The sequence below is a fragment of the Microtus ochrogaster genome, unplaced genomic scaffold (assembly GCF_000317375.1).
Source record: "Microtus ochrogaster isolate Prairie Vole_2 unplaced genomic scaffold, MicOch1.0 UNK22, whole genome shotgun sequence".
Taxonomy (NCBI): domain Eukaryota; kingdom Metazoa; phylum Chordata; class Mammalia; order Rodentia; family Cricetidae; genus Microtus; species Microtus ochrogaster.
The window spans coordinates 4,517,279-4,531,443 of NW_004949120.1; the positions used below are offsets into that span (position 1 = coordinate 4,517,279).

The window sequence follows — 14,165 nt, forward strand, 5'->3', positions numbered from 1 at the left end:
CCTGCCAGTTCCCACCATAGTCTGCTCAGGTGACTCCTGCCAGCTCCCACCATAGTCTGCTCAGGTGACTCCTGCCAGTTCCCACCATAGTCTGCACAGGTAACTTGCCTGTCAGTTCCCACCCAGTTTGGCCACTTTTCCCACCAGGCTTATTCAGCAACAATAGGAGGTAGGTTCTTGTTTCCTTAGAGTTAGTGACATGTATATATATTTCTGTGTGTGTTACAAATCAAATCTCTTCTCTGTTGCTGAAATACTGTGTTCTTTGTCCCGAGTCTAAGACAATGGTCTGAAGTAAAAATTGAGTAATAAAAGATGAGAAATGCAAGACTTTTATCTAAGGAGCCCTTGGCTTATTCTAACTAGAAATGAAGGCTAGGTGAATAACAGGTATCCACAGATTCTGTTGCAAAATCACCTCAGGTATTGCCCAGGGGTCCAGAAATATCAAAGAATTCTCAATAATCTATCATCAAATATATTCAAATACCTAGAAGAAAAACAGGTATATAAAGGAACTCCTGAAAACATTTCCATGAAGGTAGATGGGTTGATTTAATCGTTAAATAATTGATGACCATTAAGCAGAGAATTATGAAAATTTTCCTGGTTAGGGTCTTAAGCTCAAGGGAAGGTTGACTATGAGTCAAAGGGGAGATTTTTGCCTACACCTTATTTCTTCCTAGGGCCACAAGATATCCAGCTCTAACTCTACAGACATGTTGGACTGGCGGCAGAAGTCTTCAAATTTAATAAGACTATCCCCTATCTTATTTAGAAATAGAATAAACAGTAACTCCAATGTCACTAAAAAGGGCCAGATGGACATCCCCACAACCGCTCATGATGAAACCAACGCCTCTAAAGATAGTCCAGGGAATTACCGACTACACTTTATGATTCTCCACTAAAACAAACAAATGAATAAATATGGAATCTTGATTAGTAAAATGTGTAAACCATTCCTCTTTTATTACTTCAATGAAAGACACATTGTATGCTTAAATTACACATTTTGAGCCGGGAAAATCCTGATAATTGTCTTCTTTTCATTTAAAAGTGAAGAAAGCAAGTAAAGAGGAGGTCCTCATTACGGAGGAATGGCAAGGCAGGCCACAGTGTCTGGAGTCGTTCTCTTCAAAGTTGGAGCTAATATTGCTTCTTCCCTGAACTATTTTTAATTACACTCCTGATTTTCTATTTGGAGACATCACAGAACTGTTCTGGGGAATTGTCACACAACCACAAGTCAAATATGAGCTAAATATGAGAAAATGCTGCCATTTTATCTGATTTGTGGTTCATTCAGGCACCATTATCTACTTTTAATTAAATAGTATAAACATGCCCGTGGTCAGCAGTTTGACTTTTCATTTCCTTACAAAGACAGTGATTCAGCTTGATTGTCCCCACCTACCCTGGAATTACACATTAGACTTACAATCCTGGTCTGATACTGATCCGATATCTGGGCAATTTAAGTTCCTGCTGCAAACATCTCTGGTCTAACCACACCTAGAAAAGAGCACAAGAATATGCCAGAGAATATATCCCATCCCAGATCCAGTGTGCTGTCAATGAGACACAACCCCAGCTCTCTTCAGCAGACACTCCAGTTTCACCACCTCTCTTTCCTAGTGCCGTGTCCCTTGTTGATTTATCATCTGCTAAGTTCATTAGTGATCCAGAGTGACTCCCGTGGAATTGCCTAAGGCAGCAGAAGAAAGACCTCCACTTGCTGGCTGTGACGAACCCGAACCGTTCACTACTTCTTTAAGGCTGCTCTTTCACGGGACAGTGGCACACTGTGGGGCCCCTGCTGCTTTCCTCAGCCTCACACCCCTACCTCATCCCACTCCTGAAGAACAAAGACCGATTAAAGACGGAGGAAGGCTGTAACGCCCAACACTTTCGGTCCCTACGGGTATAAGAATGGTTTTATTCTCATCATTGATCTGTTTCACAGCAATGGCTCTGTATATAATTTTTATTTATTTTCTTTTAATCAGTTCAGATCTAAATTAGATAGGGTCTCTTCAGAGGCAGTTTAGCTACTAAATAAGGAATGGGGCTCTTGCTGAAAAACAGCCTGCTTGGTCCCTTTCCTGGGGAAACAGGCAGTTCCTGGGAAAACTATCCCTCACACACACCAGGATAGTACTAAAATTATCTCAAAGATCAAAGTTCTTAAGAAGAGATAGTTTTTGTAACCCAAAAGGAATGAGAGAGATTAGGTGATTGGTAATGAGCAGGAAGTGACCCTGAATGCAAAATACTCTTGGAAATAATCTTGGTTTATTTATAGCTAAATGTATGATTGAAAAAAAATTATTTTCAGCCAAACCGCAGAACTTCTTCTTGATAATAATAATACTTAGCACATAAACAAGCACTCTACATCTGCAAAGTGCTTTGCAAACATTAACTAATTAATCGTTAACAACACCCCAGTGAGGTAGGTAAGTATTACTCAAGTATTCTCTTGAATGTTCAAGCCAGGATTACAGCAAGTCCAGAGTGGGTTATTATTGCTGGTGTGTGTGTGTGTGTGTGTGTGTGTGTGTCCTGCTCAACTCTTCCTGAGAAGTCTTCTAAGTGGGAAGACAGCTCATCCAGGGGAGACTGAAGCCTTCCCAGGCCTGTGGCTTTGGAGTTTCCCGTGTAAAAACCAAACAGCCTCTGAAGCGGCCTCTCTGAACTTGCACGAGTTTGGTGGAATGGTATAAGGTCTAGGTTGGAGACAGAAAGTCAGCCAGCCTCTCCCCACACTCTTTAGCTAGTAGGGTGTTAGCTGTCTTCACCTTCGATAAGAGAGACTAAGTTCTCACCTCAGAAAGAACTTTAGTCGTTAGTCAGGGAAGGGTGGCTGACAGATGACTAGACAACACTGCCATCTCTCAGGACAGCAAGTCACGTGCCCCCAGAACCACAGAACTGGCCCTCGTGGGATTGCTGGGAGCTCAGGCCAGAAGAGCAGAGCTAAGCAAAAGCCAGGGAGGCCGTGCTGGGGCAGTGCATTTGAACTGCCCCAACAAAGATGCTAAGGTGGAGATTCAAAGAGCCCCTTGTAAACACCACTAGCGCTCTCTTCTCTCATCTGACTGAAGGTGCTGCAACCTCAGACAGCGAAGGCCACCGTCAAAGCATCGGTCTCTTTCCTGGGTTGGATAACACAATGTCAAAAATGACCTTGGGTTTCCCATTGATTTCTCCATTTACTCATTAATAATGGCTAATGTGTACTGAGCATTTCCGCTGTGAAGGTCACCCTGCTAAATTCTTTACTTTTATTTGGTTATTTAATCTTTGCCACGATCCCCTCAGGAATGTTCTTCTACCATCTGCATTTGAATATCTGTAAAAGAACGGGAGAGGGGGCTGAACTGGCCAGAGCCACACAGCTGCTGAGACACAGCACTAAAACCTGGACCCTGAGATTCTTGGTGCCACCGCCTGAACCGTAGTGTCCTTGCATATTACATTCATCTCGTTTCTTTTTGAGCATATCCTTAGCCCAGAGCTGAGTGCTGGGAACAAGCACCAAGCAAACAGACATGGGTTTTCAAAGATAGACAGACAGATAGCAAAGCTTCCAAATTAAAATGCCATTTTCAGCTGTAATCGGGACTGGGAAAGAAAAAAGAAGTCCGAGTTTAGTGAGAGAAACAGGAAACCGGAAGCACATGAGAGAAGCTGAGCAGGGCCCCCTAAGTCAGGGACATCATTTAAATTCAGGCCTGGAAGATGACAGGAGAAGGTGGAGCAGAAAGGTGCCAAAGAGAATCCTGTCCGACAAAGACAGAAGGCCCGGCCCGAGGTGGCCAAGAGTTCAAGAAAATAACCAGCATCATGAGTGGAGAGTGGCTGCGGGCTGGTCCACAGGAAATGGGGTCACAGAGAGGAACTGGACTGCAGGGGCCATATGTGTCAGTTAATGTTGACGTCACCACCTGATAACCAAAGTATATGGCAGCAGGAACATGAAGAAAACTGAAGTACATTGCTCTCTCCTGTAAAAGAAGCCCAGAGATGGGCGTGGCTCCTCAGGGTCAGCAGGATAGCTCCCTGCCTGCAGGATGGGGATTTCCTTCATCTTCCTACATTGTCATCAAGTCTATGGCAGGACCTACCTGAATCATAGAGCAACAATGGAGACCAGCCCCCAGCACGGCATGCTAGATATTTAAGAGGGAAGAAGGAAAGGACAAAGATATTTCCAAATTGGCTTCCTTGAAGCACCTTCCAGAGCTCCCCCAAAACGTTTCCACTTAGGGATCTCTGGTTATACCTGCTGCCCATCCATGTCTGTTTGCAAGGGAAGTGGGGGGCTATCAGGCTGTCACCAGGCAGATCCTGCTCCTCAGGGAAGGGAGGAAGGGCAGCAGAAAGGCCTGGAGTAGATGCCACTGCGTGCAATAGTTTGGATTTCACCGTGAGAAGTGATAGAAGTCCCTGAAAAGTTTGAAAAAGAAAAGCAACATCAGCTAGTCAGCATCTTTGGGAACTCCAGCCAGAACGCAGATGAAGTAAGAGCAGGCACACAGTGTGACCTACTGTGGTTGTCCAGGGCACAGATGCAGTAAGAGCAGACACACAGTGTGACCCATGGTGGTTGTCCAGGGAATCAATAGAGATGCCATGGCTTTGATGAAGGCAGGTCATTTGAAATAAGAAAATGGTGACATTGAGATACGCACTGAGAGCAGATGAGTGAAACTGTTAATGTATTTGGCAGGGTCCTGTAGCTGTAGGGGCTCTCCAGGATAATGTCTCCCTTAGCAGCACCTACAGACATATGGCAGAAGGTGCCAGTTACATAGAGGGAAACACTAGAGGCACGGAAGGCGTGGGTGTGGAGGAGAGAGCGATTTCAGTCCTAGACATCTTAAATTTAAAATGCAAGTGAGAGATCCAACAGAAGATGTAGACAGGCGACAGTTGGACAGACAGACCTAGAACTCACAGAAGAAGCGATAGCTAGAGATAAATATTTGGGATCCATCTCCTATAGTTGATGTTTGAAATCACTGGTATTAAAATAAGTTCTCTTTTGGAGAGGATATCAGAAAGAAATAGTCATATATGTCTGGGGAAAGCAAAGTTACGTCCAGATAGGGAGTGCAGGGCAAACCAAGAAGGCCAAAGGAGAGCAGAGTACAGAAGGAAATCTAGCGGAGTGTGGTATCAGGACATCAAGAGACAGGGCCTTCCAAGGAGAAGCCAGCTTGAACAGAAGATGCTTAGAAATAAAAGGAGAGTTTAGTGGTCCTTATTAGAAGCAACACTGTGGAAGTCACTGGCGGTTTCTACAAGAGCAGGTAGAACAGTAGAGAAGATGTGTGGATGTGTGTTGAAAGGTGTGTGCTGAGATGGGGGTGCACGCAAACCCTTTGCCTGGTGTGGACATTAAAGCTGAGGTAAGCCAGGAACTGGAGAAATTGAAAGGTTATGGACAAATATTTCAAACATGGAAACCACTGATGCATACTTGAAGCTCATTGGAAAGAATCCAGGGGGAGAGAGGGGTTGAACTTACAGCATAAAGAAGGAGACAGAAGATATGAGACTCAGAACACACAAGGGGGCCTGTTTCCACTGAAAAGGCCATTTTTAATGACCCAGGTAGGCAGATAAGAACAGATTTGAGAGAGATAAATGAGAGAAGTCTTTCTCAGTGGCTTCAGTTATCTTTGGGGAGATGCAAATTTCAACAACAATGAGAAAACTTACCCCATGTGTCCCATTGACAGAGAGGAAAAAGGTCATGGGCACACTGGGACAGCAAGTCTGGAGATGCCAGCATTCTTGCACACTGCTGGAGGGCGTGAATATTGGTGCACTCTGTAGAGAGGGATCCAACAGCATCTATTAAACAGCAAGTGACGCACAATTTGACCCATCTACATATTTTTAGGAATTTATCTTGCAAACATACCAACACATATGCACAACCACAAGGCTATAAACATAATCGTTATTGCACAATTTATAATAATAAGACTTTGGAAATGACCATCATTACTGATCTGGTTAAATAAATTCATGTACATCTTCTAGTGGAATGGAGTTATATTTAAAAGAGTGAGAATGTTGGATGTACTGAAATGGGTTCATCTATGATACAAGTATAATTAACAAAAAACAAAAAAGAAGTGATGCCATACATGTAAAAGTAAAGAGAACAGGTAAGAAAAATCTATGCGTGTTGGTTTTCATGTTTGTGACATTGCTGGAAATGTATACACTGAGAACTTCAGTGACTGGTTGGAAAGAGGCCTAGGAGTTTAATCAAATGAGAAGAGAATGCTGATTCTCAGGTCCTCTGGATTTCTAATGATTTCATTGTACAGCTTAGTTTAAAATCTCTAATATTCTGTTAAAAATTAGAGGGGGGATCCCTACATGGTGTATTATAAGTTATGGTGACTCATTGAGGTAGTAGCCAGGCCTGATAAAAGTTTGACGGTGACACTGTTTGGTCTTGTGTAGACGTAAGTCACAAACGATGCCACAGCAGTTTGGAATTATAATTAATAGGGTAGTATTTATTTAAAGGGGAAAAAAACTTACAGATCACCGTCAGCCCTCTGTACGACCAGGAAGGGAGTCTAGCCGCCAGCCGAGCAGGAAGTGAAGAGAGCGAGAGAAGGAAGTGGCCGCTTTTTTAAAGGGAGAGAGACCACGCCCCAATGGGCGGGTATCTCAGCGGCTATAGGCTGGAGGAGCGGAAGGACCTCCCGCAACAGTCTTGCGATAATGTCCTCCTCCCACACACACCCTCCTTTGTAACCACAGTGTGAAGACGGAGGTTGTTACACTCCTCTAGGCTACAATGTCCTGGCGAGTGAGAAGAGAGGAAGCGAGTGTGGGTTTTTATGAATTGTGACGATACTAAGACAGGCATTGGGACGTAAGACGAGAGGCAGGAATGAAGAGAAGCAGCGAGGAACACGACTCACCAGGAGACTCCAGGAGTTTACTGTAGACCATGATCATGACTGGGTATGCTCTAAGAAAGGCTTAAACTTTCTGCTCCCAGAGTAAGCAAAGAATATTTTGTTCTTCTGGAGGACAAGGATAAGAGGAAATAATTACATTTTTAAGAAGGCCACAAGTAGAGGCCTTATGAAATGGCTCAGGGGATAAAGGCATTTGGTCTGCAAGCTTGGTGACCTGAATTTGGTCCTATGTAAGATGGAGAGAAAGAACTGACTCCACCAAGTCGTTCTCTGACCGTCACACATACACTGTGGCACACAGGTCCCTACACCCCCCAGAGACAAACAAAATAATACTAACAATAATAAATAGTTTTGAAAAGAATAACAAAACAGAAGAGCAAGTGGGTCGTAAGGGTATGTCCCAGAAAGAGATGCAGGATGCAAAAGAATTAATTATATTAATTTTATTTTTAATGACATGTGTATGCATTGTGGGCGTGGGGGATATGCACATGAGGGGCAGGTGCCTGAAGAGTCCAAAGAAAGGCACTGGAGTCCCTGGAGCTACGGGTGTAGACAGGTGTGAACGGTCCAGTATGCGTGCTATGAATGTGCTATGGCCCTGTGAGAGAGTACCACCTGCTTGTAATAACTGAGGCATCTCTCTAGGCCTAACAGGCTCTCCTGGGGATGCTGAGGACAGTTCAGTGAATTGATATCACAGGCAAAATGCTATCTTCAGATATCATAGTACAAACTCTGAGGGGAATGCTGGGAAGGCTTTGTACTTGGGATGAGTACAGCCAAGTAGCTCAAGTTGAAGATAGGAAAGTTATCTTTCTCATATAAATGATGGTAATGTTCTGGGTAGGACAATTTCTGTGTGTGTGTGTGTGTGTGTGTGTGTGTGTGTGTGTGTGTGTGTGTGTAGGAGTGTTCACAGATCCCCTGGAGCTGTGGACCCACACTCTAGTCCTCTGCAATAGCAGCAAATACACTTAAGTTCATTTCTCTAGTCCTGACAATATATTAATATTAAAATCCCTGGCCTTTGCTCATGAAAAACACCTAGAAGGGACTCTCATGAGCATATTGTACTGAAAACCACTATCGAACTCACAATTCTAAGGCTATAATAATCCTGAAACCCCAAATACACAGGCTTTCAATGGCTTTAGATAACCTACAGAATACAGCCTACTATGGCAAGCAGACCATCTCCCTGTGTCCATTCTTTGCTATCCAGGCTCAAAAAACTGAACACCCAGGATGGCCAGAGCATCCATCTTATGCCTGCTCTTTAATTCTCCTGGCAGGAGAAAAAATTTTCTAAAGAAACACTTGTGACTCTCCCTTTGGCTCTAGACTATCAGTATGGAGCCCAGGGAATTGAGAATTCCCCAGGAGAGTAATCTTGGGTAAGGAAAAGCCTAGGACCATGATGCCAGTCACAGGAAAAGATGTCACACAATTCTGACAACTTGCCGGACCACCTTATCAACTGGAGCCCAAAAAATAATGGGTCAGTGGTGACCATGGTAACATCTTGACTGGGACAGCTTAGTTATGCATACTTCTTGTCTTCCGTGTAAATTTAAACCTGAATTATCACAGCAAAGATGAATTCGGGTCCCACCGAACCTCTTTATTTGTTCCTTCTCCCAATGTTTAATAAATCTTTTTTTTTTCTTTTCACTCTTACATGTGAAAAGTGAAGGAGAAAGAGAAAAACAAAATGTAATTGACTTACTTAGGACCATGGCCCAGAGCCCTAACAACTCCTATAACACTTTCACAATTTTACTCAGGGCCTTTGCTTATTTGAAATAATCTTCCTCTCTTCTATTACAAGTTCAAGTCCAACTTTCCCCTGCAGCACCATCTGTCCAGCGACTCACAAAGCCCAAGCAACACAGAAAATAGCCCTGCTTTCAAAAGGGATGCCAGAAACCAGAGGAGCAAGCTCTCCTCACTCATTTGTGTTAAAAGAAAATCAAACCCTGGACTCTGGTCCCCCCAGAGAACTGTAGACAAGAGAAGGGTTTTCCATTTGTTAAGGCTCTTGAAGATCAAATTTAAACCATTTCCTGGCCAGTTCTCCATGACTCTAGCCAGGTTCAACTCCTCTGGAAGCCTCAAATGTAGTTCCTTTATTAATAATTCCTTCCAACTTTGATGTCTTCATTTTTGAGTTCCAGAACAGAGTGTTTTTTTTTTTTAAAGGAAATGGGAGAAAGAGTGCTCAAGGGGAGCATTACGGGAGAGGGAGAAGAGCTGTAACTTTCAAACACGCATCTGGATGAATGAGGCTAACTTCCGATGACTAACGTCCCCCAAACACTAAGCTAATGACTAAATTAAAAAATGCAAATCCCCAAGATGTCATATGCTGCTGAGCGAAGTGATGGAAAGGAGCCTTGCAAACAGTCCCCACATTGTGTGGGGAGCTGAGAGGAGGTACGAATCCAAACAGCAGAGAACCATACGGTGCTAGCCACTGGCCAACAACCGAAGAATCGCAATTCAGAGAACAGAGAAACTCAGAAAAAAAAAAGCCGTGAGTGCTGCCCCCACCCCAGTTCTGACAGTTCTCTGGAAGTTCTAACGTGATGGAGGATAGAAAACAGAGCAATGCGTCAGGAAGCAAATCTGCAGCCATCATGCATGCAGCACTGCTCCGCAAGCAACTTGACAGACAGTTATCCTGAGCACAGAGACTCAGTCAGGTCTCTGCATTCACGTCCTTGAGAAATGGAACCAGTCCTCCTAAATGGTAAGGAATGCCATGTCAGGGTGCCCCAGAGTGCCTGAGAGACTCAGCTGAAGCCTTCTGCATCCCAAAAACAACCGTGACTCCGGAAGTTCTGTTTGGGAGGTACAGGACAATTACTTGTCTCATGTCATCTTGGGCTTTGATTACAGCTTGAGCTTGTGTTACGTCTTACCCTTTTATCTCAAGCTACCATGAAACAAATAGCTTATTGTGTCCCATCCTCATCAGTGTATCTTTGGCTACACAGTGAGGATCCTCAGCCTGGAGCTTAGGAATTTCTGGGAGTTCCAAGGGGCCTCTTGCGGAGTATACAGTATCTTACAAGTGTGGTATGGGCACTTTGGGGAAAAGGGAGCCATGATTTTACTTAATTCTCAAACAGATCTATTACCTAAAACTAGTTTAAAGCCATCGATCTGCCTCATGTAACCAAAAAAAAAAAAAAAAAAAAGTCTCAGTTACCCGGAATATGACATTATACTTTCCAGATGTGTGAAGAACTTGGTGGGGACCCCAGTAGATAGAGAAACACCCACTTTACAGGCTCTCCTTCCCAGAGTGAAAGAGATATGACACACATTCTTCTCCGGGGGCATACAACTTGATCAGAACTGTCCTAGAAGTAAAGGCTCCTTAATGTGGTCTTATTTCTAAGTGTGATTAATGGATGAAATGCCCAGACTCACCCAGAAGTCATCCTCATTACTTTACAAACAATATTAAATTACAAGAGGCATCACAAACCAGCAACGCACATACATCTTTGTAGTCTATTATGTGCTATTAATATAGGCCTGCAAACTCAGGAGAGACCACAGAATCCTCCCTCTCATGGTGCTGAGGAAGAAAGTAAGACAGAGTGTTACAGAGCTCCAGAGAAGCAGTCAAGGGATTGAAGCTAGGGAAACTGGGCCCGATGGATAACCTGGCATTTGTTTTAGGTGGCACAGCTTCATGCCCTTCCTGCTATACCCACGTGTTTTCCCTGGACACGCTGCACTGAGTGTGGTAAATCAGTCAGTATTGAAGTAAGTATGGGTGTGCCCTGGATTTTAATGCTTTCTCCTTTATGACGGGGTTCATGAAGCAGGAGTGGGTGATCTGGCCACATAAGCATCTCCCAATCCCCTAATAATAGAGATCAGAGCATCTTCCCATCTGGTGTAGAAGTCTAAGATGCCTGCTTCTGTTATCCTTTACCGTCTAGGACTTCAGCTCAACTAGTGAGTTTTGGAATCTTCCCCTCAAGGAAGCAAGCACCAGATGTCCCACCAGAGGCCTGCCCTGATCCTGTTGCCAGGGTGCTCATCCAGGGGGACAGTTTTAAAGACTACGGGTCAATTCTTTGTGGACAATCTCTTGATTTTGCTCCTCCTGCTCTTTTCATGACCAGATTTGGGTTATGCGACCCAAGCAGGAATTCCTTCACGTTCAGCAGCATCAGGAGACTTTGCTTTTCTTCCCTCCTTCCAATTCTTTTAGACCCAAGCTATGCATTAGGACCAGGTCTGTTGGATCCCTAGACGCCAGAATCGCAACACCATACCAGGCTTCTAGCTCACCACTAAGAAACAAAGGCGTCCTGGGTACCAGTTCTTATTTGGTGCCACCACCTCCTCGGCTCCTCCTCATTTGGGCAGTGGGGTTCTCAATTCCCTCACAGTCTTTCGGAGACGGCCCTTTGCAGACACATTGCAGGCTGGCAGGTGTCGGCAGACACAGAGGCGTCGCTGTGGTCTAGGAGCCACCACCAGGCCTTGCATACTCTAACGTGGACTGAGGTGACATGGGAGCAAAGGGCCATCTTGCTCCTGTCTTTTTCCAATTCAAATCCAGAAAGTTTCAGGACCTGCAGGATGACCCTCGGCAGGGATGGACATCCGCACTCATCTGGGTGACTTGCTCCCAACCACAGGTCACCCAATCAGTCTCCGGCTTCTTCCTAAATGCTCTTCCCAATCCATTATTCATCCAGCAGCATCAGCAGAGGGGCAGAAGGGGCCCGGCTGGAACCACCAGAACAAACTAGCCCTAGGCAAAACTGGAGAGTCCAAATGGCTTGTTTTCAGTGACCTCTGCTCTTTCTGAATACTTTCTCCCTTTTCAAAACTAATTTTCTCCCTGGGGCCTCAGGCTCCCAAGCCCTTCTGAGCAGAACTACTTCGTTCGCACTAACATGGTGGATGCTTTCTGCATATTCAGAACAGGACCACTGCTATTTTAAATGGGCTCATATTTTTTCCCATGGTGCAATCATTATCTAACTAATGGGTAGAGAATGAGTGGATGCCCAGTGTGTGTGTGTGTGTGTGGGGTGTTTGGAACCTTCTAAATACCCCTCAAATAATTCCAAGAGCCCCACCCACCCCTGCCCAGATGAACCTGAAGCTACAGAGAACGTTTCTATCAGAAAGTGCTCCCCCAGAGTTGAGGCTCATCCCAGCAACCCCAAGTCCCAGAGAAGCTTGCCAGGAATGAGAGGACATTTTTAGATTTTTCCAAAGAGCACTAGATAAAGCAGAACCGACTCCATCTCTTGATCTGCCTAATATGTTGGTAACTTTGGGCCTCAGTTTCTTCATTGAGCAAAGAAAGACAAGGAGTAGGTGTGGTTCAGTGAAAGAGGATTAGGCTAGCCCTTTGGAGCCCAGATTTGACTTCCAGCACTGTTAAACAAAACAAAAGAGAGGAGCGAGGCTGCCAGTTGATCACAAAAATCTTCGGAATGACCGAGTCCTTTTATCAGGCCTACTGTGATTGAAGCATTAAAAAAATACTGAGAATAGGAAACGGAAGCAGCTTAAAGCTTTTAAATGACATCTCTTTATTTACTTTTTCACGGGGGGGGGGGGAGCTAGCATGCTTTGGCTAAGTGGGGGAAGCCCTCAAGCCCAGTGACCCTCCTGTTTCTGTGCCACAGGAACTGGAGTTAGAGGCATGCCCAGTAGGCCCTGCTTGCTATGTGAGTGCTGGCCTTTGAATTCCAGTCCTCATGTTTGGTCAGCAAGTGCCTCTAACTGCTGTACAAACTCTGCAGCCTGGCTTGAAGCTAAAGGGAAAACAAGTTGCACTGTTTATTGCAAATGCTAGCAATGTCCATAACTTGCCGTGTGTGGTTTGAGAACCGTGCCCGTTTAAAGCAGACTGAGGTGCAGTTTGCTTCCTCGGAGTGGTGCAAAGGATTCTTTTTTTTTGGGGGGGGGGGTTGATTGGGGAGAGTCTTCTGGCTTGTGTTAATTTCATTGGTTAAATAAAGAGACTGCCTTGGCCCTTTAATAGGACATAAAATTAGGTAGGCAGAGTAAACAGAACAGAATGCTCGAGAAAGAAGCTGAGTCAAGGAGTCGCCATGATTCTCACTCCCGACACAGCCACAGGTTAAGATCTTCCCTGGTAAGCCACCTCATGGGCTACACAGATTATTAGAAATGAGTTAGGTCAATATGTAAGAGCTAGCCAATAAGAGGCTGGAACTAATGGGCCAGGCAGTGTTTAAAAGAAAACAGTTTCCGTGTAATTATTTTGGGCATAGCCGGGTGGTGGGATGCAGCCCAGCCCGCCAATCCTATTACAACAGGGGATTCGAGACAGGGTTTCCCTGTGTAACAGTCCTAGTTGTCCTGGAACTAGTTCTTTTAGACCAGGCTGGCCTCAAACTCACAGAGATTCGCCTGCCTCTGCCTCCCGAGTGCTGGGATTAAAGGCCTATGCCACCACTGCCCCCAGGCAGTGGAAAGGATTCTTATCACGAATGGTGCAATTGTTCATGCTCTAAAAAAGACCACACCATCCTATCTCTCCACATTAAAAGAAATTGCCAGGGAGGAGCAAGACAGGCTGAGTGAAGCTGAAGCTCCGGAGCCTGCCAATGAAGACGGTGGTCCCGCTCTCACAATTAAGGTCCACACACCAGAGAAGAGAAGGACGGCAAGAGACTTGAGCAGAGGGGCAGAGGCCGGCCTGGCTGCTCTGTGGAATTAGCTCCCTTGCTAACAGCTTAAGTCTCTGCAAGCTGTGGATGGATGGAAGCAGAGCTACGAACAGGGAGAGTTCTTAAGCAGGCCCTGCAGCCTGCGCTGAAGACTTGCACCCAGCATGCACCTGTCTTTTCCGGACATCCACTGAGGGGTCACTTCGGCAAGGTCTCCCTCTTTCGGAGCCAGTCTGGAGCCTTTCACCGTTGGCCCTCTGTAGCCCTCACCGCACACCACACAAGCTCACAAATCTACGTAAAGAACATCGGGAAAGTCATTTAGCTAGGAAGCAAAAGCACGTGTGTGGTCGCGTAGGGCACGCTCATGGGACTTTGCTATCGACAGACAGATAAACAGACACAGGACTGACTCTTAAATAGCCTGGAACCTGGTTTAAAGCTTCTAATTTAGATAAACGCAGAAGCTACGGTGGCGTTGGGAGTCTCTATCAGTATCTTAAAATCGGTGTTTTAGCCC

At 45.0% G+C, this 14,165-nt stretch overlaps 1 pseudogene; it reads left to right on the top strand.

The window, feature by feature from the left end:
- LOC101997801 overlaps positions 1 to 14,165 on the top strand; it is an 82,542-nt pseudogene that overhangs the window by 2,336 nt on the left and 66,041 nt on the right.